At 40.6% G+C, this 21970-nt stretch overlaps 1 long non-coding RNA gene across 1 annotated transcript in view; it reads left to right on the top strand.

Annotated features, from left to right (window-relative positions):
- Positions 1–6884: 6884 nt before the first annotated feature.
- The window catches only part of LOC137377928 (uncharacterized), a 254116-nt gene continuing 239030 nt past the window's right edge, over positions 6885–21970 (top strand). The window contains exons 1-2 of the long non-coding RNA XR_010976516.1: positions 6885–6970; positions 13968–14086. This is a non-coding gene — a long non-coding RNA (uncharacterized lncRNA). The remainder of the gene's footprint in view (positions 6971–13967; positions 14087–21970) is intronic.

The raw sequence follows: 21970 nt of genomic DNA, 5'->3' as shown, positions 1-21970 counted from the left end.
TGTTTCTCAGAATAGATTCCAATAATTTGCCCACTACTAAGGTTAGACTGACAGGCCTGTAATTATTCGGTCTATCCCTCGCTCCATTTTTAAATGTTAGCAGTTCTCCAATCCTCAGGCACCTCACCTGTATCCAATGAGGACTGGAAAATGATGGTCAGACCTTCTGCTATTTCCTATCTTGCTTCTTTTAACAGCCAGGGGTACATGTCATCCGGCCCTGGTGATTTATCAACTTTCAAGGATGCTAATCCCATTAATACTTCCTCTCTCCCAATGTTTATCACATCCAGTACTTCACACCCCTCTTCCTTTACTATAATATCTGTATCGTCCCCCTCTTTTGTGAAGACAGACGCAAAGTATTCATGAAGAACAATACCAACATCTTACACCCCTACACATAGGTTACCTTTTTGGTCTTTTATGGGCCCTACTTTCTCCTTAGTTATCCTGTTACTCTTAATAAATTGATAAAATATCATTGGGTTCACCTTGATTTTGCTTGCCAATATTCTTTCATGCCCTCTCTTTGCTTTCCTAATTTCCTTTTTAATTTCACCCCTCCACTTTCAATACTCCTCTCAGCTTTCTGTAGTATTGAGTTCTCGGTGCCGGATATAAGCTTTCCTTTTCTGCCTTATCAGACCCTGTAAGCTCCTTGACATCCATGAGGTTCTAGATTTGGCCGAATCACCCTTTTTCTTTGTGGGAACATATTTACTCTGAACCCTTTGAATCTCCCCTTTGAATGTCTCCCACTGCTCTGACACTGATTTATCTTCAAGTAGCTGTTTCCAGTCTACTTTCGCTAAATCACTCCTCAGTTTAATAAAATTGGCCTTGCCCCAATTGAGAACTCTAACTCCTGTTCTATCTCTGTCCTTTTCCATAATTATGTTAAAACTGACTGACTGAATTATGATCAGGCCTTGACTCAAGATTTACAGTACTCAAATCTAATGTTGCTATGAGGTGGGAACCATTTCTCACCAGTGGAAAGCTTGTGAATCAATGCACCCTAAAAATGATTAATTAATCTATAGAAACAAATCAGCCTTCGGTGCTGAGTGGTGCACAATGCCTTTTATTAAAAGCAGCTGGAAATCACTTTTAATATGTATTGCAGCTATTAAAAATGAATGAAAGTTGTAATTACAAGAAAACAAGGTTAAATTGGGATGGGTCCATCTGCAGGTGACTGTAGCTCTCACTATACATTTCACTCATAAAAGGTTTGCATATTTTGTTGAACATTATGAACCATGCAAGCATAACAGCATGGAACCTTTTTAAATGAGTCAATTTTACACATGTAAAGGTTTGCACATTACCATTTAATCCTTAGCTGAAGCAAATCAGGTGAAAAGTGATTCAAGAGCCCCTTAATTGCTGATTCAGTCAAATGATAACAGCCTCATTATAGACTGAAATATTCTGCAGATGTTACAGGCTGGAATATGTAATCAACACATGCCATATTTTTTTCAAATTACACCATAGCCCACATGTTAAAATTTTATTGAAAATTTGTAGTGTTACAGTGTGTAGACAAAAGTTATCTTTAAGTTAGAAGCAAGATTAGGTCTGAACTCTTGATGTCTTTGCTTCAGCATTTCCATGCCTTAATTTGGTGAACTGAGCTATCCCTGGTTTGAGCATATTTTCATGAAAGAGTGCAGCACGCCATTCCATTTGAAACAATCTGCTTAGCTTCCCTTGTCTGCAACCCTGTTCGAATACACAATGTAGTTTATAAGAGAGATAGTCTCACTCAGCTACAGTCTATATAGCCAGCCCCGCTACAAACACAACAAAATGGTTTAGGGTTGGATAAAACAACATTTGTAAGCTAGTGTTACTAACAACCTTAGTTAAACTCTTTTTTAAACTACAATCAGCTTTTGAGACTCAACATAGTCGATCAAATGTTCGCTACTGCCTTCAAAGTCCAGTGATAAATATTTAATTGTTTTTAAAAAATTTAACTGCTGACATCACAGCTTCATCACCAGCAAAGCACCTGCATTAGAGAGATTGGGGGAAATATTGGATCAGGCCCAAAAACGAGTACGGGGATCACGATGCGTAATTAACCCATGCCCATCCTTCAATGCAGGCTTTGAGTTGTCACTAAATTAAATTATAGTTACGTGCTGTCCAGCAGTAAACATGCTGTCAGGTGGCTGCACGGGCTAGCACCACTTAAATTTAGCCTTTTTTTTATTCGTTCATGGGATGTGGGCATGTGGCCAGGCCAACATTTATTGCCCAGCTGCCTTCTTGAACCACTGCAATCCTTGGGGTATTGGTACACCCACAGTGTTGTTAGGGAGGGAGTTCCAGGATTTTGACCCAGCGACAGTGAAGCAACAGCGATATAGTTCCAAGTCAGGATGGTGTATGGCATGGAGGGGAACTAGCAGGTGGTGGTGTTCCCTTCTGCTGCCCTTGTCCTTCTAGGTGGTAGAGGTCACAAGTTTGGAAGGTGCTGTTGAAGGGGCCTTGGTGAGTTGCTACAGTGCATCTTGTAGGTAGTACACACTGCTGCCACAGTGCATGGCAATGAAGCGAGTGAATGTTGAAGGTGGTGGATGGGGTGCCAATCAAGCGGGCTGCTTTGTCCTGGATGGTGTTGAGCTTCTTGAATGTCGTTGGAGTTGCACCCATTCCAGGCAAGTGGAGAGTATTCCATCACACTCCTGACTTGTGCCTTGTAGATGGTGGACAGGCATTGGGGAGTCAGGAGGTGAGTTACTCACCACGGAATTCCTAGTCTCTGACCTGCTCTTGTAGCCACAGTATTTATGTGGCTGGTCCAGTTCAGTTTCTGGTCAATGGTAACCTCCAGGATGTTGATAGTGAGGGATTCAGTGATGGTTATGCCATTGAACATCAAGAGAAGATGGTTAGATTCTCTCTTGTTTCAGATGGTCATTGCCTGGCACTTGTGTGACACGAATGTTACTTGTCACTTATCAGCCCAAGCCTGGACGTTGTCCAGGTCTTGTTGCATCTGGACACGGGCTACTTCAGTATCTGAAGTGTCGAGAATGGGGCTGAACATTGTGCAATCATCAGCAAATATCTCCACTTCTGACCTTATGATGGAGGGAAGGTCATTGATGAAGCAGCTGAAGATGTTTGGGCCTAGGACTCTACCCTGAGAAACTCTTGCAATGATGTCGTGGGACTGAGATGATTGACCTCCAACAATCACAACCAGTTTCCTTTGCGCTAGATATGACTCCAACCAGAAGAGAGTTTTCCCCCTGATTTCCATTGACTCAAATTTTGCTAGGGCTCTTTGATGTCATACTCGGTCAAATGCTGCCTTGATGTCAAGGGCAGTCACTCTCACCTCACCTCTTGAGTTCTGCTCTTTTGTCCATATTTGGACCAAGGCATGAGTTCAGGAGCTGAGTGGCCCTGGCAGAACCCAAACTGAGCATTAGCGGAAGGTTACTGCTGAGCAAGTGTTGCTTGATAGCACTGTCGACGACCTCTTCCATCACTTTGCTGATGATCGAGAGTAGACTGATAGGGCGGTAATTGGCTGGGTTGGATTTGTCCTGCTTTTTGTGGATATATCTGGGCAATTTTCCACCTTGCCAGACAGATACCAGTGTTGTAACTACTGCACTACTTAAAGCCAGCCTGCAATTCTTAAAGAGCTTGCACAAACTGCCAGCTATTCAACTATGATGGGCACATCACCCAAACACATTGCATCACACTCACTGACAGTTATCTTTTTATTGCAGGGCAAGGTGGCGCCTTACTGAAGGCAGCAGCACCTAATTGGTAGGGAACAGCATCGGATGCATGTCCTCACCCCGATGGAAGAGACAGTGCTCTCCATCACTGAAGCGACCATAATTGAGACCATGGTCAGTGACAGAGCTGAAACTATTGAAGATAATGGTTTCTACATAATATACATTCTCACATCCTACTTTTCCCTCATCCCACAATCTGTGGCTGATTTCCTACACTCCCCTTACCACAACCGTACCCTTGTGCTTTTCTCCTCTCAGATACCCAAGAACTGCAACCTGGCCAGGCAGTGGTGTGGGAACATGATATCCAAGAGGAACAAGATGGTGAAACACCATCACTCAATCTCACACTCACAGCCACCAGCTCAGATATAGACACTGCTTGCACTTTAGAAGGTAGCTTTGAGGTGGGATCTGCACATGGTGAGTCACCTGGTATGACTGGCCTGCAGCCAGGGCAGGGGGAAATGATTGCACAGGTGCCAGCTTGCGGGAGGATGAGGTCGCTCATGAGCTCTGCTACAAGGGACACAGATAAGGACTTCGATGAGGCAATGTACAGAAAAAGGCTAATGGACATTCACAATGAAATACTTGGTGCATTGGCAGACCTGCCAGAAAGTCTGTAGTCATTGTTAAGGAGCATGGAGGAGTCTGGTACCAACTTGATTCAGAGCTTGGAGTCCATCCTTTCCAGCGTGGAAGTGGTGGCCAACTCCATGAGAACACGTGCAGACCCAACCAGGATGCAGTGTCTAATTGATGATGTCTCAGCTTCCATTGCAGCATAAGCAGAAGCTGCCTAACATCTGAGTGCTGCACTGGAAGTTCAGACTGAGGTAATGCAAGCTTGTCACCATAGCTGTGGATATCAGTGCTCAAAGGGGCTTACCATGCCTCATAGTAGTCCAGCAATCTGTCCTCCAACAGATTACTAGGATTGCTGAGGCAACACCCTGGAGGAGTGGCAGTGGTTCGATGGAGCACAAACCTGCTGTCCTCTCTCAGAGTGACAGCACTCCTCCTCCCACCACCATCACTGTGCCAGTGCCCCAACTGTTGCCTGTCAACCAGCCTAGACTGCTGCTGCTCATGCCAATATGGAGCAGTCCACACCCAGGCCTTCCAGGGCCAGAGCTGGGCAAGTTCATTCCGCAGGTCATCTGCAGTCTCTCCTGCTGAAAGTCAGCAGCCTTCCACCAGCCATGCTGCAATGGTCACACTGCATAGGAGCACAAGGACAGGCAAAGACACATGGAAGAGAAACACTAAGGAAATGCACAAGTGTGATTAGTTGAAACAAAAACAAGAAATGCTGGATTCACTCAGCAGGTCTGGCAGCATCTGTGGAAAGAGAAGCAGAGTTAACGTTTCGGGTCAGTGACCCTTCTTGTGATTAGTTGACTTTTGTATGGAATATTGGATAGTTTGATTGATAAAGTTGGTTTGGAATGGTTTTCTTGTGGTGGTTTTTATGTCAGCATTGTGGCCAAGAGGACACTGTGATGGTCAGTAACAGAGGGAAGACAAGGTGTTATGTAGAATGAGGAATTGGGGTTGTGTTCACTGGTGCCACAGTCGTAGGAGGTGATCATGGACAGCCTGGCTGGAAAGGGTATGAGATGGTTGACTTATCCCTTCCTCTTGCTTCTCCTCTTCCTCCTCCCTTCATCCTCTTTCTCCTCACTGTCTCAGATGCAAGTGCCCAAGATATTACCAACATGCCTAATATGTGAGAATTATATTGTAATTATGATACATCTATGTTCATTTCTTAAGTCATTACATGCTTGCTAAGTATGATCTGCTTATTTTTTCATCTCATTAGCTAAGATCTCCCCACCCCAAGCAGCAAAACAATTCATAATCTATATGTGCAAGGAATTATGCATTGAGCTTGTTGTTACACCCGTACCTAAGGAAATGATAACTGTGGGTTTATTTGTACGTTCAACATTAGTCAGCTCGACATTATTAAAGTAACACGAAAGTTACACAGATTCATCAAAAAACATGTTATTAATGAATTCTTAACATTGAATGGAAAGTTCAATAAAAAGTGACCTCAATTAAGCTAGGGATTACAGAAAAATCTCCCACATTCTGACAGTAGGGAGAATATTAATATATACGAAAGTTTTATTTTCTCTTTTGTGGATAGATTGCATAATATTAAACTAGGCCTTGGTTTAAATGAAGTAAAAATAAAGCTAAAATAATAAAAAGAGAGCATAAGGAAGAGGCAAAATAATATGAGTCTTTCATATGTTTATTTTTGTAGGAAAGGCGTAATACTGTCATAATAAGGTCTCTTTTGAGATCTGAATAGCTTTCTTGCTGCAATATTAGAGTTTATTTCTGCACCACAATGTGGGGGCTGAAACATGGCTGGCCAGGGAGCCCAAAATGTTCTGGAGTGGTCAGCAAACAAAAGAACACATTGAAATTGCTAATTAAATAAAAAAGGTTCCATATTAAAATGTTACTTCACCTACATAAAACTATTGCATCCTAAATTTATTCAGGGCATGGCAAGTGCTGCAGCTTGTCTCTTGCTTCATCTGATGAGAACTGATATTATCTTGCTTTTAAGTGGTAATCTTGGTCTTAATTATTGAATGTTGTACACTAAAACTGTTCAAAGGGAAGCAATGCTGATTTTTGCATTAAATTGTAGAGAATAAATGTTGCTTACAGTGCTGTATATTTTTTTAAAACCAGCAGTAATATCTATACAATCTGTACAACTGCCCTACGCAGCTTGTAAAATACTTTAATTAAGAATGCGAGGATTATTGATTTTTGTGCCAAAAATATATTGATTGTGTAGCTGAGTGGTTATTTATTTCTTAGTTTTGAATTATATTGAAAACTGTTAAATCAGGGAAAGTGTTACAGGCATTTTTATTATGGCTGATCAATTTATTCATATAGACAGGTAATTGATAGCAGGGTGCTTTCTCCTTGAAAACCCAAATATATTTGAAGAAGAATTCAAAGTTAATCTCTGGCATGAAGAGTTAGTCAGTTACTGGTGTAGAAATGCCTCAGTTTGCATTTGCATATATTTTGACTTTTCCTGTCTGGCTGGCAATCCAAGCTAAACTGGTCAAAGAGGAGGTGGAGGGGAGGAGAAGGATATTGCCATAGCGATTGACAAAGCTGAGGGGAAAGATGAGAACATGGCGATGGTGGGTTATGACAAATGCACAGTGCTCATAATGCTGCCAAACAATTTGCTTCTTCGTCCAATTGTCGGATGCAGGGCTTCTGTTCTGTTTTTGTACAATGCTTAATGGCCTAGTTAATGCTGATTGTTGACATTTCTCCACTGCTATAGAGATAAATTAATGCCTTATTCCACAGTTAAAATTGAAAACACTTCAATTTTATATAGTTAAGTTCTTACAATCTTATTATCTACTTTCGATAGCAGCTTGCAAAATCAACATTTAGTTAACATTTATGATCTATCCAGCCCTTGACAAGCGCAGTATTTTGGTACATTTGCAGTTATTTTAGCAATGATCTCTCTCTTCTAAGACCTTGACTGTAATGTTTGACCCTCCAGCTGAACAAATTAATCATGGTTTAAAATGTACAAAGTTCAATCCTGCTGTTCAAGATTAATGACAGATCTGTTAATGTAGTTATATGAAATTCCTTCATTTACTATTTGAACAAAGGCATCAACCTGTAAACAGTTCAAAGCTTTTGTCAAAATAAAGGACAAATAGATTTCATTTAAACTCCTTATGCTTTTGTTACTAATATAACACTGCATCAATTTTCGTAGTAGTGTATTCAAATGTTTAGATTCAGATTCTGGCTGAGGGTTTCACTTTAAGTGAAGTTTAAGTTAAAACTGACGAATGCTGTTTTGTTTTTGTGTGATTCGATGAAGATGTTTTATTTCTTCTTTGTGTTATGTTGTATGTTAAATATGTACTAGATCCCTAAAGTCCCCAACATTCACTAAATTAGTTTTGTGAAAAAGGTAGAACACACTGGTGGTCTAGATCATTTACTACCTTTCCACTCGACTATTTTGATTGCCTGATAATTAGTTCAGGATGAGGCGAAGGCATCATGATGGGGATTCTGAACCTACCACTGTGAAACTGTTCTGTCTGAACAACTTTAGGCTTGTTGGCAGTGGGACTAAAATATATGCTGTTTACAATGATAGTTTAATGTTTGCTGAGTGGCCAAGAATGAATACTTTGCAACCCTGCTTGTATCTCACTTCCAAAGAAAGTTGCTAACAATTCTATGACAGGAATTGGAAAATTGTAAATGGGACATTATGCTATTTGTCTGATGTGAGCAATATATTTGAATTCTTAGCCCATATTACATCTAAATTAAGAACCTACAAACAGGATCTCCAAGTTAAAAACCTGCAAACTATCACTTCTAGTAGCGAGCAATGTAAAGTCAAGAACTTCATGGAAGTTTCTGTTTGACCAATATTCCTTGTTCCTCAAACACATTTGGAGTACAAAGGAGAAAATTGTGAGAGTGATGTCCTTGTTACTTCTGTTGGGATAGTTGTTCTTGGAGTCTACACTAATTTTAACTGAAGTATCTCAAACAGGCATTTTCTGTACTGAATTAAGAATTTATAGTGGATTAATGCATTGTGTTTAAAACATCAATTAAAGCAATTATCACTTAGCAGATCTGATTAAATTGAGCCAAGGTTTGTGGTGTTACAAGAATGCTGCTGTGTTTGTTGTTTACATCAGTTGGTACCAAATGAGAAAAGACTTTGCTTACAGACACGTTTTTTATTAATCAATAACTTCATGAAACTTCATGTACTTGACTGTGGACACAAGAGTTATACTCCTATTGGTTCAGATGCATTTGCAGTTCCAGCTGAACACTTTAGTAAGGTGAATCATGGAGGTGATAGTCATCTGCTGCTTTGGTTTAAACCCAGTGTGTCAAATCTATCTTTAAAAAGTGCTCAGGGAGTCTGTTCTATTTACATATTTAGAGAGTTCTGTACTCAGGCTGAAGCAGAGCTCCTTTCTGGGCATAACTGTTAAAGTTTGAGCCAGGCTGGAGCCAAGCAATGTAATCTTGAACTGTATTTATACTGCTTGGTTCTCACTTGGCTGGAACCAAAACTGCATCTCTGAGCTGTGTCTGCTGTGGAAATGCACCCAAAGGCATGTTTAACATTACCTCCAGCTCAAATACTTAGTCACAAATCTGTAACATTTATTCCGTTACACAGGAAACTTGTCTGAATTATAGAATTAAGCAGTACAGAAGAAAGCCACCAAGCTCATTGCATTTGCACCAGCTCTCTGAAGGAGCTATCCTCTTAGTCCTATTTCTCTTCCCTTTTCTCATGCCCTTTTGATTTTTTTTTTCAAATATTTATCTACTTGCCTTTTGAAACTATCTGCTACCACCATTGTTTCTGGTGGGGCATTTGATGTCAGAACAATCTTTTGCATTAAATAAAACTCCTAACCTTCCCTATTGTTGTTATTCTGATGATCTTAAGTTATCCCCTCCAGTTACAGATTCACCAACCAGTCCAAATGGCTTTCCCTCTTTAATGCAATCAAAAACCCTCAATTTGACATAGTTTTCAGCAAATTTGTGTCTCCGAAACGCAATTATGCACAGAACTACTGGAATTTTTGTAACATTTTTCTTCTGAAGTTAAAGCTTTACAAAATAGTTTGTCTTAAAATGATTACAAACAAGAAAAAGTAACAGGTCTCCTTCTAATTCAGAGCAACCATACATTTCCTTCAAATGATATGCCACATAGGTGAAAAGATTGTGGACCCTTTAAGTTTCTGTTGTGGAGATATCTTGCAAGATATGAATATACAGATTGGTTGCATAATACCTTATGAATGGAACATAAACCAATAGAATTCAAATACAGAGAGCAATGCGTTAAATGGAAAATCAGATATAATGTTCAAGGACCTTATCCAATCCTTTGATTAATTAAAGAAGTAATTTTCCCTCCTAAGTTTGTAACATTGCCATTAATTTTAGATATCTTGTATTATCAAATTAAATCATTATTTCCTATTCTTTTCTAATTGAATATGCAGCAATTAATTTTGGATGAATGATCTCAACATAAATTAATTTCTGAAAATATGAAATACTGAGAGGATCTCCTAATTACAATCCTTATACTTTGAGAAAACGATTTCAATTGTGTTATTCATTAACAGAATTGGAGCAGTATTTAGTGACGTTTTTAAAAATTATCTTATCTGATAAATTTTAAAATAAGTGTTGCCTTCTTAAAAATGATTGGTTTAGAAAAGAACAGTTCCTATTTAATTGGTTCTTGAATTCTTGTCTTTTGAGGTAGTTATCAAATTAATGTACTCCTCAAGCAAAGAAGAAACTTTAAATTTTTCAACAGGAAAAGAATTAAATCTCCAGGCCTGGAAAGATCATGTGTACAGTGTAAAGAATATGTAATAGCTGGCCAATGTGGATGCAGCAAAAGTCCTTGGAAATGGACATTTACCCGGTTACAATTTGGTTGCGTGATTGTAATTGGACAGCGTTCCTGATATCTCTTCATTCAAAAAAGCAATTCCTGAAGGCACAAAATAAAGTTTTTTTTAATGATACCAAGAGTTCCTAAGTACCAGGATATTTCAAGGCTTTAATGATGATTTTTAATTTTGAAAGTACTGTTATTTTTATATGTTATGTCCCACTAGATGGCTAAACATGCCATCAGGAGTAAATCATCATGTTAAAAAGCAGGAAATTGCACTCTTAAAAGAAAGCAATGGCGTTTATAGAATGTCTTATGACCTCAGGAACTATTGGTGTTTCACAGCCAATGGATTGTTCAAGCACAATCACTGTTTTTGTAGAAAATATGGCAAATACTTTGCACAGTCAGGACCTACAAACATAAATATGAATGATCGGTTTATCTGTTATTAATCATGGAGGAATGTGGCCAGGACAATGGGAGAACTCCTTCTTCATTTTATACTGTGATGAGTTCCTTCTGTGTTCACCTAAGCCATTACTGATACTTTTACCCTCCTCCCAGTTACATATGTCTATCTGTCATAGATGAGAAACCAGAACAACAGTAGAGATTTCCTCATTAGTCCTGCATTCATTTTCAAGCATGTGTAAGAAAAACCTTGCAGCCAGAGGTATACTCCAGGGTGGCTTCACAGTTCAGCAATGCCTCCCTGCTCACTCTCCTCCAGGCTGTGTAGTCAAGGCATGATGTCCTTTTCTCCAGCAACATTAGGCTTCAGTCTTACACCTCATTCTAAAGAATGTACCACAGCCTCAATTCTGCATGCACATGTCGATCGAGATTATATGTTCAAATTGTGGAATGGAGTTGAATTCATGACCTTCTGAATCAGAACTAACAGTGCTATCATAGACCCTAGCTGGCATATTAATATTTGGGCAGTAGTTTTGCATGGTTAGAGAGTAGTTACAAACCAAATAGCCTTAATGGCCATAGATGAGTTGATTTTAATCAAGGACTTTGTGTGTATCCAGCATATCACAAGCAATCCTGATCTAACCTGTATATATCCAATGAAGAATAGCTAGCTAAATTGTGATGAAAATTACTTAAATGGTTAATGACTGCATCTCTAAATCTAATCATAAGCTTAAGCCATTTCAGGATCGCATAGCAAACACACTGCCTGAAGGGATGATAGAGGCAGGAACACTCACGACATTTAAGAAGTATTTAGATGAGCACTTGAAACGCCCTAGCATAAAAGGCTACGGGCCAGGAAATGGGATTAGTTTGGATGGGTGCTTGATGGTCGGCGCAGGTGCGTTGGGCTGAAGGGCCTGTTGCTGTGCTGTAAAACTCTATGACTCTAATTGAACACAATGGTGGTGAAATTGGTCTAAGCCAACAGCTCAAAATGGGCTTGTAGCAAATCAGCAGCTGTTTATCACTGCGACAGTTTTTATTTTCCATTCATTTGGAAAATATTGCCAAGATTTTTAATTGCGAACAAAAGAAAAGCGAGAGTGACACTAGGAAACAAGTCTCCTAAAACAGTTTGAACTATTGTTCTGTGAACTTCAGTGGAAAGAATATCAGCGTGATGAAAATTTGTCTTTCAATTTGTCTCAAGCTCGTTTTGCACTGTTGGCATAGACTAATTTCACCCCCAATGTTACAAGTTTTGTCAGATACATGTGCAAGCTTGAGTGAGAGAGAATTGAATTTTTAAAAATATTTTGACTGATTTAGCCTGTGTTTGCCTGCCATTACTATTTCAAATTTGAGAGGTCAGTGATTCAAATGCTAGGATGTCCTAATAACTCCTCTTTGGGATATAAACTTAAACTATTCTCTTTAAATCAGGGGACAATTGGAAAATCCTGTGAGGGCAGATAGTTTAAAACCTCAGAGAAACAGCCAGTCAGTTTGATATCCCTAAATAACAGGAGAAATATTTTAAAAGTTGAATTCATGACCTTTTGAATCAGAACCAACAGTGCTTTCATAGACCCTAGCTGACATATTAATATTTGGGCAGTAGTTTTGCATGGTTAGAGAGTAGTTACAAACCAAATAGCCTTAATGGCCATAGATGAAGGATTAGGTTATTTTTTGGGGTGAATGATCTTTTTGTCCATTCAATGATTTAGGTGGATGGTTGTCTCATGTAAATGTATAATATCACATGACTATACTTTGTGTTTGATCATCTTTTGAAACATAATTTTCTTTAGATTTTAAGTTGCAAACATGCTTGCAATTGTATTATATTGCAATTATATTACAATAAAAGATTAGAGTGAGATTGTATGCAAGCATTGGACAAGTTCAGTAGCTGAAAGCAATTACTAGACAGGATTTTGTTTCTTTGAGTTGTGTTACTGAAATGTTATCAAGGCAAGGAAACATAGTCACATAAAATATAGAAAGTTGAAGCTCACTCACGAGAGGTGTGATAACCAATATAATATAGGATATGAAGCTTCGAAAAGACCCAAGATTCAATGTGAATACATCATTGAGAATCAAGAGGAATAACCCTGGCTGACTTTTTCCCCTCCCTAAATTAAGAAAGCTGAGTTTAAGGATTGAATCTGGGACTGGGGATTAAACTTGGTTGATATGACTCACTTGCTCAGTTGGAAGTCTACTTACCAACTGTGCCGTCTGGAGGACTCCAGCTGTTTTATTTTTTGTGCCATCTGGTGGAGCTCAGCTGTTGCACGTTCTGCAAGTTCAACAATAATAACTAACCTTAATTTCTAAGATTTTGTAATATTTACTTCAAATTAATATTTCTAACTAGCTTAATGAAATAATTAAATATACTTCATTCTTGAATGTACTTTTTTTTGTACACAACAGGAGAAAGAATTATCACAGGATAACAGTAACTGTTGTCTGTTGCAGCTGAAGCAATTATAAACTAGCTGTTAATTAATTCAAAGAAATATTGAAGAGAATGGCAAATTTATGTTTTAAAAACAGAAACATGCTAAAAACACTCAGCAACTCAGGCATCGGTGGAGAGAGAAACAGTTAGCATTTCAGGTCGATGACCTTTCATCCAGATAATTGAACCAAGACGTGCAAATGCAATTCAGTTCCCATTTTAAAATCATACATACTTTCTTAAAAATGTTTAGGTTTCTGTTATAAACCCCTTTATTTACATTTATAATGGAGACTGTCTTATGTATATCTGTCACACTGTAATTACACTGTATCCTCAGTGAAATTGCTGTAGCGCCTCCACTGTGGGCAGTATATAAGTACAATGTGACAAATTTACTGAGGCAGTTTCTATTAGAAACGTAGACATTGGAATTTATAATGGGAGAAGTGGACAGGAAGTATATAAATGTAATATTGTTAAAATATATTGTAGATATATACCTTTGTATACAACCTTACCCAATGTAATTATAAAGCCTGTTTTATGCCTTTATTGTTGTACTAACTGAGGAATGAAATAATCTGCATATTTGATCATGACCTAAGTGTAAGGACATCATGCATACTCCATTTGGTTTTTTTTTCTCATCTATTGGGCAACAATCGCTTCAATACTTTTTTAAGACTTTGGATTAAAGAGGTGCAGGAAAGGATCACTATTTTTAAAATATGCATAATCTTGTGAATGTGCAGTTGCTTCAGAATTGTCATTGGTTCTCTTTATCTAGTTCGCAGTAAGAACAGAGCGAATGTGCGATACAAGTAGCTTGCAAAAGCTTCAGGCACCACTTCTACTGGGAGCAATTTTGCAACATCAGAGACATATCAGAGCTTCTACCCTTTGATAGTAAGTAATGATTGATGGTTAAATCACCTTTTTCATATTGCTGGAAAACATCACTGGAAAAATGACAACATGGTTGCTGTTCACAGACTGCCTCCTCTCTTCTCACCTCTAACTGCTGCAATTGACTTTTTTTGTGTCGAAAAGATCACATCAGGAGCTTAAATTAGTGGCATATCCATCAATTAGCTGTCCTTGTTGGTGATGCTGTTGTATGCACAGTACTATTATTAGTTACTTCTAATTTTACAGGAAGAATTTCACCACAAACTTCAATATTTCTGGTTGTGTACAAATAAGGGCATCCCAGGGGAAGTCAACTGAATGAAAGCTCCTGCATACAATTCCCCCACCCCCAACTCCCCAACACCCCAATGCCCATCATCGGGCCTCAGGAAGGGAAGAAAAATACAAACCAATGTGTAGAGGGAAAAGACTAACAGCAGCACTCAGCTCAAATCCCTCCAAGGGGTTATTACTCAATGAACATAATGGATAATCCACAGAAATAATTTAATGTTCCTCCCCCTAGCTTAACAGAACCCCAGGCACCATAACTAAATCACCTAAACTCTTACAAATGAATTCTCTTCTCTTCATCCCCAGTGTGTTAGCAATCCTCAGAGTACAAAGCAATGAAACTATACAGAGACTTTCTAAAATATCATAATGTGTCTTCCCAAGTTAAAGAAATGGATCACCTCCCTCTCGTTAGCCAAATATCTAAATATATTAATTTAAAACCAAATTTATCAAGAAAACAATGTTGGCTTTTCACATCTTCCAAAAAAATGATTTTCATTTATAGTTTCATATTACTTGCACTATTTTGTCAAAACAAATGGAAAGACAATAAAGTCTCAATCGACATCACATCAGGCTGGGTGATTTCTCCACCTGCTATTAATGAAGTTATTGTACTAGATTCTGCAGAACAAATTTTGGCAGCAGACATAAACAATGTAGATTGGAGGAGATCAAAAATATTTGCATTCATATTGTTATAAATCTGCTGTCTAAGAAAGATGATCTGAGCAAGATTTATATTACTTATCTTTGACAAAACAGCTATATGACAGTTTGCTATAGTCTATAAATTTCACTGGCAACCTGGGTATGATGAAGAGAAGGTTCCACTGTGTGCTTTTAAATTAGATTTATCAGCAGCATTAAGTGCAGCTCCAGTATTAAATTTTACAGTATACGAGCTAATACTTTTGAATATTTAGATCATAAGTGCTGACAATATTCCCACAGCATTTCAAATAATAGTTTTATGGAAAAGAATAATGTGGACTCAAGTTTACAACAAATGCATCACCATGGCAGTGCTGACCCCATACTGAACAATACCATGCAGGATTTGCTGTTCAATTCCTTGATTTGTATTATCAAAAGGCTACCCAGATCCCAAGGCAAGTGAAGACACTCAAAATTTTAGAAAATTGTGAATCAACTATGAGAAGTATGGCACCCAAAATAATAAAAGGGTATGAAGGTGAGAAAAGACTCAAAATGCAGTGTGGAAAATATGGAGTAGAAATTGATCTGCACACTTTTTTGAGCATGGGGTGGGGGAGGGGGGGGAGGTCACAATTTCTGACCTGTTGTGCCCATTGCCGTGGAAGCTGGCACCACGCCAACTTCGTGTCACCTTCTCATTAGAAAGATTTCAGCGTGCAGCTCAGTGTAACCCACGCTGTTACCTGACTGTCTGTTCAACAGGGAGTCTCGTATCATGCAAGGCTAGCACATGTTCCAACTAGCCTCCAGCTCTTAAAGACAGTCTGTCCCTCTTGAAAGAAGCTACACTGGATCTCAGGAGGCTGATGCTGAATGCTGTTGCTGAAATTCTGAACAAGGGAAATGGAATAGCAGGACAGAAAGAGGGCTGCCAGGTTCACTAATGTGGCACTGGAAGTATTAGTGACGGAGGCAATCAGAAGGAGAGAGGCCATGGTTCCCTCAAGGCAAACACTCCAAAGGGAGTGACAGCAGGTGGCAAGGGAGGTCAGTGCCAAAGTTTGAACCCGTGGACCTGGTAGTAGTGCCGCGAGAAATTCAATGAGTTCACTTGGAAGTATATCACCATTCCTTCACGTCGCTGGATCAAAATCCTGGAAGTCCTTCCCCAACAGCACTGTGGGTTTACCAGCACCAGATGTCCTGCAGCGGTTCAAGAAGAAGGCTCACCACTACCTTCTCAAGGGCAATTAGGGATGGGCAATAAATGCTGGCCTAGCCAGCAATGCCCACATGTCATGAAAGAAAAAAAATGTGTGGTCGAGGTCAGTAAATGTATCTTCACATCACATCTCATATGCTCCAAACTACCAGACACTCATGCTGCTCAATGCACCACACACCCTTTTACTCAGCCCACAGCAGTCCCTTGCATTCAGGACTGATGCCTAACATTCACATTCTCCACCTTACACACACACACCCACACACACACATTCCAGTGATGCCAGCTTCAAACTCGCCTCTCACTGTCATCATATACCTACAACTATGCAGCTATGGCAGGCACATCACACAAACAGTGCAAGATAATCACCGGCATTCTGCCCTCTCCCTTGCAGGGCAAGGTTCCCTATAACAGGAGAAAGCAGCAGAGAACCAGCGCTGGCACACCTTCATGAACTAAGACCAATGGGGGAGATGGTGCTACGCAGCATGGGACCAGCTGCGACAGAGCCCGTAGCACCCAGCATACGAACATACGAATTAGGAGCAGGAGTAGGCCGCTCGGCCCTTAGAGCTTGCTCCACCATTTAATAAGTTCAGGGCTGAACTGATTACTCCACATTTCCACCTACCCCCGATAACCTTTCACCCCCTTGCTTATCAAGAATCTATCTACCTCTGCCTTAAAAATATTCAAAGACTCTGTTTCCACTGCCTTTGAGGAAGAGAATTCCAAAGATTCACGACCCTCTGTGAGAACAAATTTCTCCTCATCTCTGTCTTAAATGGGCGGCCCCTTATTTTTAAACAGTGACCCCTAGTTCTAGATTCTCCCACAAGAGGAAACATCCTTTCCACATCCACCCTGTCAAGACCCCTCAGGATCTTATATCATCGAGACCATTAAGGATAACAGTGTGTTACTGCCATACTCACCTTCTCAACTTCCTCCTCACCCTCATCCTGCTATTTGGCATGAAGTGAAAGGTGCAGTTGGTGTGACCATGCATCGCTTGCTTTAAAACACATTCCCTCCCTCATCCCAACCCTACCCTTCTGTTTTTATTCTTTCAGATACCCAAAAACTGCCACCTGGCCAGCCACAGTATAGACAGGAGGGAAAGAGTGACCAACCCCACATCAGTGCTGAGGAAGCACCATCACTTGATCTCAGCTCAGATACTGCCACTGCACATATTTTATAGAGTAGTGTAATAGGGATCTGCATGAGTGGGTTACAGCAAGGCCAGAGGAAAAGACTGGTTGGTGTGCCAGCTCCCCAGAGGGTGAAGTTGCAGACAAGTTCTGTTACAGGGGACTCTCTGGGGCAACATACAGGAGAATGCTGATGAACATACACACCAAGTTATTAAGTGCATTGACAGGCCTGCCAGACAGCTTGTTGTCACTGTCAAGGAAAATGGAGGGGTTTGATTCCAACCTGGCACAGGGCATTACGCAGAGCTTGGAGACCATCCCTTCTACCTTGGAAATGGTAGGCAACTCTACGACAGCACTAACAGACCCAACAGTGATGGAGCCGTCTTGTAGCCACTATCTCAGCCTCCACTGGAGCACATGCAAAAGCCACCTGACATCTCAGTGCTGCAGTGGAAGCTCAGAGGGAGGTTGTGAGATTCCTGCTTGCTGCCATGCAAGCTCAGACTGCTGCCATTGTGACTGTGGATCTCAGTGCTCAAAAGGGCATGCAAGCTCTCGCAGCAGTCCAGCAATCTGTCCTCCAACAGATACTATGAAGCCATGTAGCCATTCATAAAGTCATAGAGTCATAGAGTTATACAGCACAGAAACAGGCCCTTCGGCCCATCGTGTCTGTGCCGGCCATCAAGCACCTATCTATTCTAATCCCATTTTCCAGCACTTGGCCCGTAGCCTTGTAAGCTACAGCGTTTCAAGTGCTCATCTAAATACTTCTTATATGTTGTGAGGGTTCCTGTCTCTACCATTCCTTCAGGCAGTGTGTTCCAGATTCCAACCACCCTCTGGGTGATTTTTTTTCCCTCAAATCCCCACTAAAACTCCTGCCCCATACCTTAAATCTATGCCCCCTGGTTATTGACCCCTCGACTAAGGGAAAACGTTTCTTCCTATCTATCCTATCAATGCCCTTCATAATTTTGTATCCTTCAATCAGGTCCCCAATTAGTCTTCTCTGCTCGAAAGAAATCAACCCTAGCCTATCCAGTTTCTCTTAGCTGAAATGCTCCAGCCCAGGCAACATCCTGATGAATCTGCTCTGCACCCTCTCCAGTGCAATCACATCCTTCCTAAAGTGTGTTGACCAGAACTGTACACAGTACTCCAGCTGTGGCCTAACTAGTATTTTATACAGCTCCATCATAACCTCCCTGCTCTTATATTCTATGCCTCAGCTAATAAAGGCAAGTATCCCATATGCCTGCCTAACCACCTTATCTACCTGTGCTGCTACCTTCAGTGATCGATGGACAAGTACACCAAGGTCCCTCTGACCCTCTGTACTTCCTAGGGTCCTACCATCCATTAGTATATTCCCTTGCCTTGTTAGTCCTCCCAAAATGCATCACCTCACACTTCTCATTTTCCACTGCTCTGCCCATCTTACCAGCCAATCTATATCGTCCTGTAATCTAAGGCTTTCCTCCTCACTATTTACGACACCACCAATTTTCGTGTCATCTGCGAATTTACTGATCATACCTCCTAGATTCATGTCTTAATCATTAATGTAATTTCTTGTCCACGCTGAGGGAGAAGATAATGTACTGTCCCCTTCTGGAATAGATGACCTCCGTGGCTTCCTGGATGCTCTGATGGATGGTGTACTGAGATATGCTGGATATGTCTCCCACTCCAGCCTGGAAGGACCCGGATGCAAAAACGTTCAATGCCACCATACCTTTACAGCCACTGGCAGCACCATCCTTGCCCTGGTGTGACGCTCCAGTTTGGGTTGTAAGTGGTGGCACAGTTCAGTGACAATCTCCTTGTTGAGCCTGAGTCACCACAGGCACTGATCCTGGGTGAGGTAGAAATAGGAGAAGTGCTCCTGGAAAACCTATGGTTGGTCATGCCACTGTGGACAGCCTTCCTCCTCCTCCCTCTCTACAGAGTTTCCCCTTGCTGCAGCCTGTGCTCCACCTGATGGAAATGTTGCAGATCAAGGGACCCTGCCAACACAGCCCCTATATCTAGGTCACCAAATCCTGTGTCCTCCTTGATTTTAAGCACCAACTCTCCAAAGGACCTGTGAAAATGCAGCACAGACTTTCACAAACTCAGTCGAAGCAGAAGTAAGTCAAAAGCACCTCACCTGCAAGTTATCACCTGGCCCCTGTTTAGGGGACCCCTAGCTCTGCTGGACACCTGATCAGCTGGCAGCACAGGCATTGTTTGGAGATGCACAGATGAAGTTCCTGAAGCAAATGTCAAATCAGTTGGAATGGGAGGAAAGTAGTGAAGATATTCTGGTGAGAAAATTTTTATCGTACTTAAGTGAGTGGTAGGGAATGAGGATTTTAAATGACAGGTGAAACAAGGTGAGATCCTCAAAAGAGAAAAAAGTGTCAGAGGAGCAGGGGGGTCAGGCCAAGGTGTGATTTGTGCGACAGTTTTGGCAGGGCAAGTGGTGGAAGGTATAACTAGATGTGGAGGCTTCATTTAGTGAATATAAATATTAAATGTGTCACAAGTGACAAGTAACATTCACATCATATTAGTGCTAAAGAATGACCATCTCGCACATGTGAAGGCCCAACCACTTTCCCTGACTTACAAGAAAATACCACTGTGAGTCTCAGCCATTGACATGTCATCACTTGAACTACAAGAGAAGGGCAGAGGTTGGGTATTTTGTGATGGATGGTTCACCTCCTGGCCACTTAATGCCTCTCCTCTATAAGACTCACATCAACCACATGATGGAATTCCTGGATGCATGTAACAATATTCAAAAAGTTCTACATTATCTAGGACAAAGCAATCCATTTGGTCAGTGACCCTGTCATTGAACTGAATATACACCCTCTCTATCACCAATGAGCTATGACTGCAGTATACAAGATACACACCAAACTTACTTCAACAGAACTTCACAGTCTTGTGGCCTTCACTGCCAAGATGGATAAGTACAGCAATGTCATAAGGATACCATCACCTGCAAGTTCCCCTTCAAGTCACTCACCATCCTGACTTGGACACTGACCTACATTGTCTCCATGTCAAATGCCTGGAGTATCCCAACATCATTGTGGGGGCACTGCCACCGCAAGAGGCTCAGGGCAACTAACGATGGACAATAAGTACCATCTTACCTGCATCACCCACATCCTGAGAACAACTAAAAGTGTTCATAAGTGAAGTCAAGGATGAGTTAAGGCCATTTATTTATTCAAAGTTCCTAATTTCAGAACATTAACTCTCCAATCATGGCATCCAATCTTAGTTTGGATAATCCCAATATTTTGTTGCTGTTATCATGTTTGCACTTGGCACTTTGAGTAAAGATGTGTTTTGTTCCTGATATCTGTTCTGAATTTAAGTTCCATTACTTTTCATAAATGCCTACTGGTGCGACTTCTCTTGAAAGTCATAACTATAATATTTAATATTTGATGAGCTTCAATGAACTCCCCTCTTAACCATCTCCTTTCTGGAATATAAAGATTAAGCTTCAGTAATCTTCCCTCAACTTATCCCTTTGCATATGGGAATAGCTTTTACTGTTATGATTAATGGAGTTTGCTAACTATTTCAGACATTCTCAAGCTCAAAGCTATAAAGATGCTCATTGCTTTTAAAACCAAAAAGTAATTGTAATTTAGGTATTGCAGTTAAAATAAACCATCAAGTAATTTGCACTCATGAGTGATATTATGAGGGATAAGGCATTTGTATTAATGAATTCTTCACATAAGTCTGCACAAATGAAGACTGTGGTCAACTTTCAGATCCAGTGATTCATGTGATAGCCCAAATATTTTCAAGAGTGAATAATGCATGTGTTATGAGGAGAATGAGGCTGCAAAATTGGGCTCTATAGCACCACTGGTGTTGGCACTAGGGGAGCCCAGAGGTGTTGAATATGATGGTCAATCTGCTTCTATCCAATTCTATTGTGACCTGTGTGGATTACCATGCTTGGAAGGGTGACAGCTCAGACATTTGTGTTGTGTTCCAATAACACAACAGAAGGCTCTCAATAGAAGGCTGTATCCATGTGGAGTAGTTGGAGAGCAATTATCCTACCTCCACCTTAGCCAGGATCAGTTTCTGGGATGGCTATGATTCACCAAGGAGGTGGTCATTGAATTACGCCACCTCTTCCAACCTACAGCTACAGAGCAGGATGAGGACACCACTGCCAGTGGCACTGATGATCAATATGCCCCTAAAGTTCTATGCCTCAGTACCCTTCCAGGTTGAAGCCAGCAATATCACCAACATCTCAGAGTTCACTACATCAGGGAGGTCCTAGTCTCCTCTCTAAGCAAAGAGAAGCAGGAGGAGTGGGCACATAGCTTTGCCAGGGTAGCGGGATTCCCAATGATCCAGGTAACCATCAACAACACACACGTGGATCTGCAGGGCCTGCTTCTTAAACCAGAAATGTATTGGAACCCAAGGGGTTTCACTCCCTTAATGTGCAGTCGGTGTGTGAACATGCACACAGCATCATGTCATAGAATGCCCACTATC

The sequence above is a fragment of the Heterodontus francisci genome, chromosome 15 (assembly GCF_036365525.1).
Source record: "Heterodontus francisci isolate sHetFra1 chromosome 15, sHetFra1.hap1, whole genome shotgun sequence".
In the NCBI taxonomy this organism is placed as follows: Eukaryota; Metazoa; Chordata; class Chondrichthyes; order Heterodontiformes; family Heterodontidae; genus Heterodontus; species Heterodontus francisci.
This window is presented reverse-complemented; position numbering and strand designations above follow the sequence as displayed.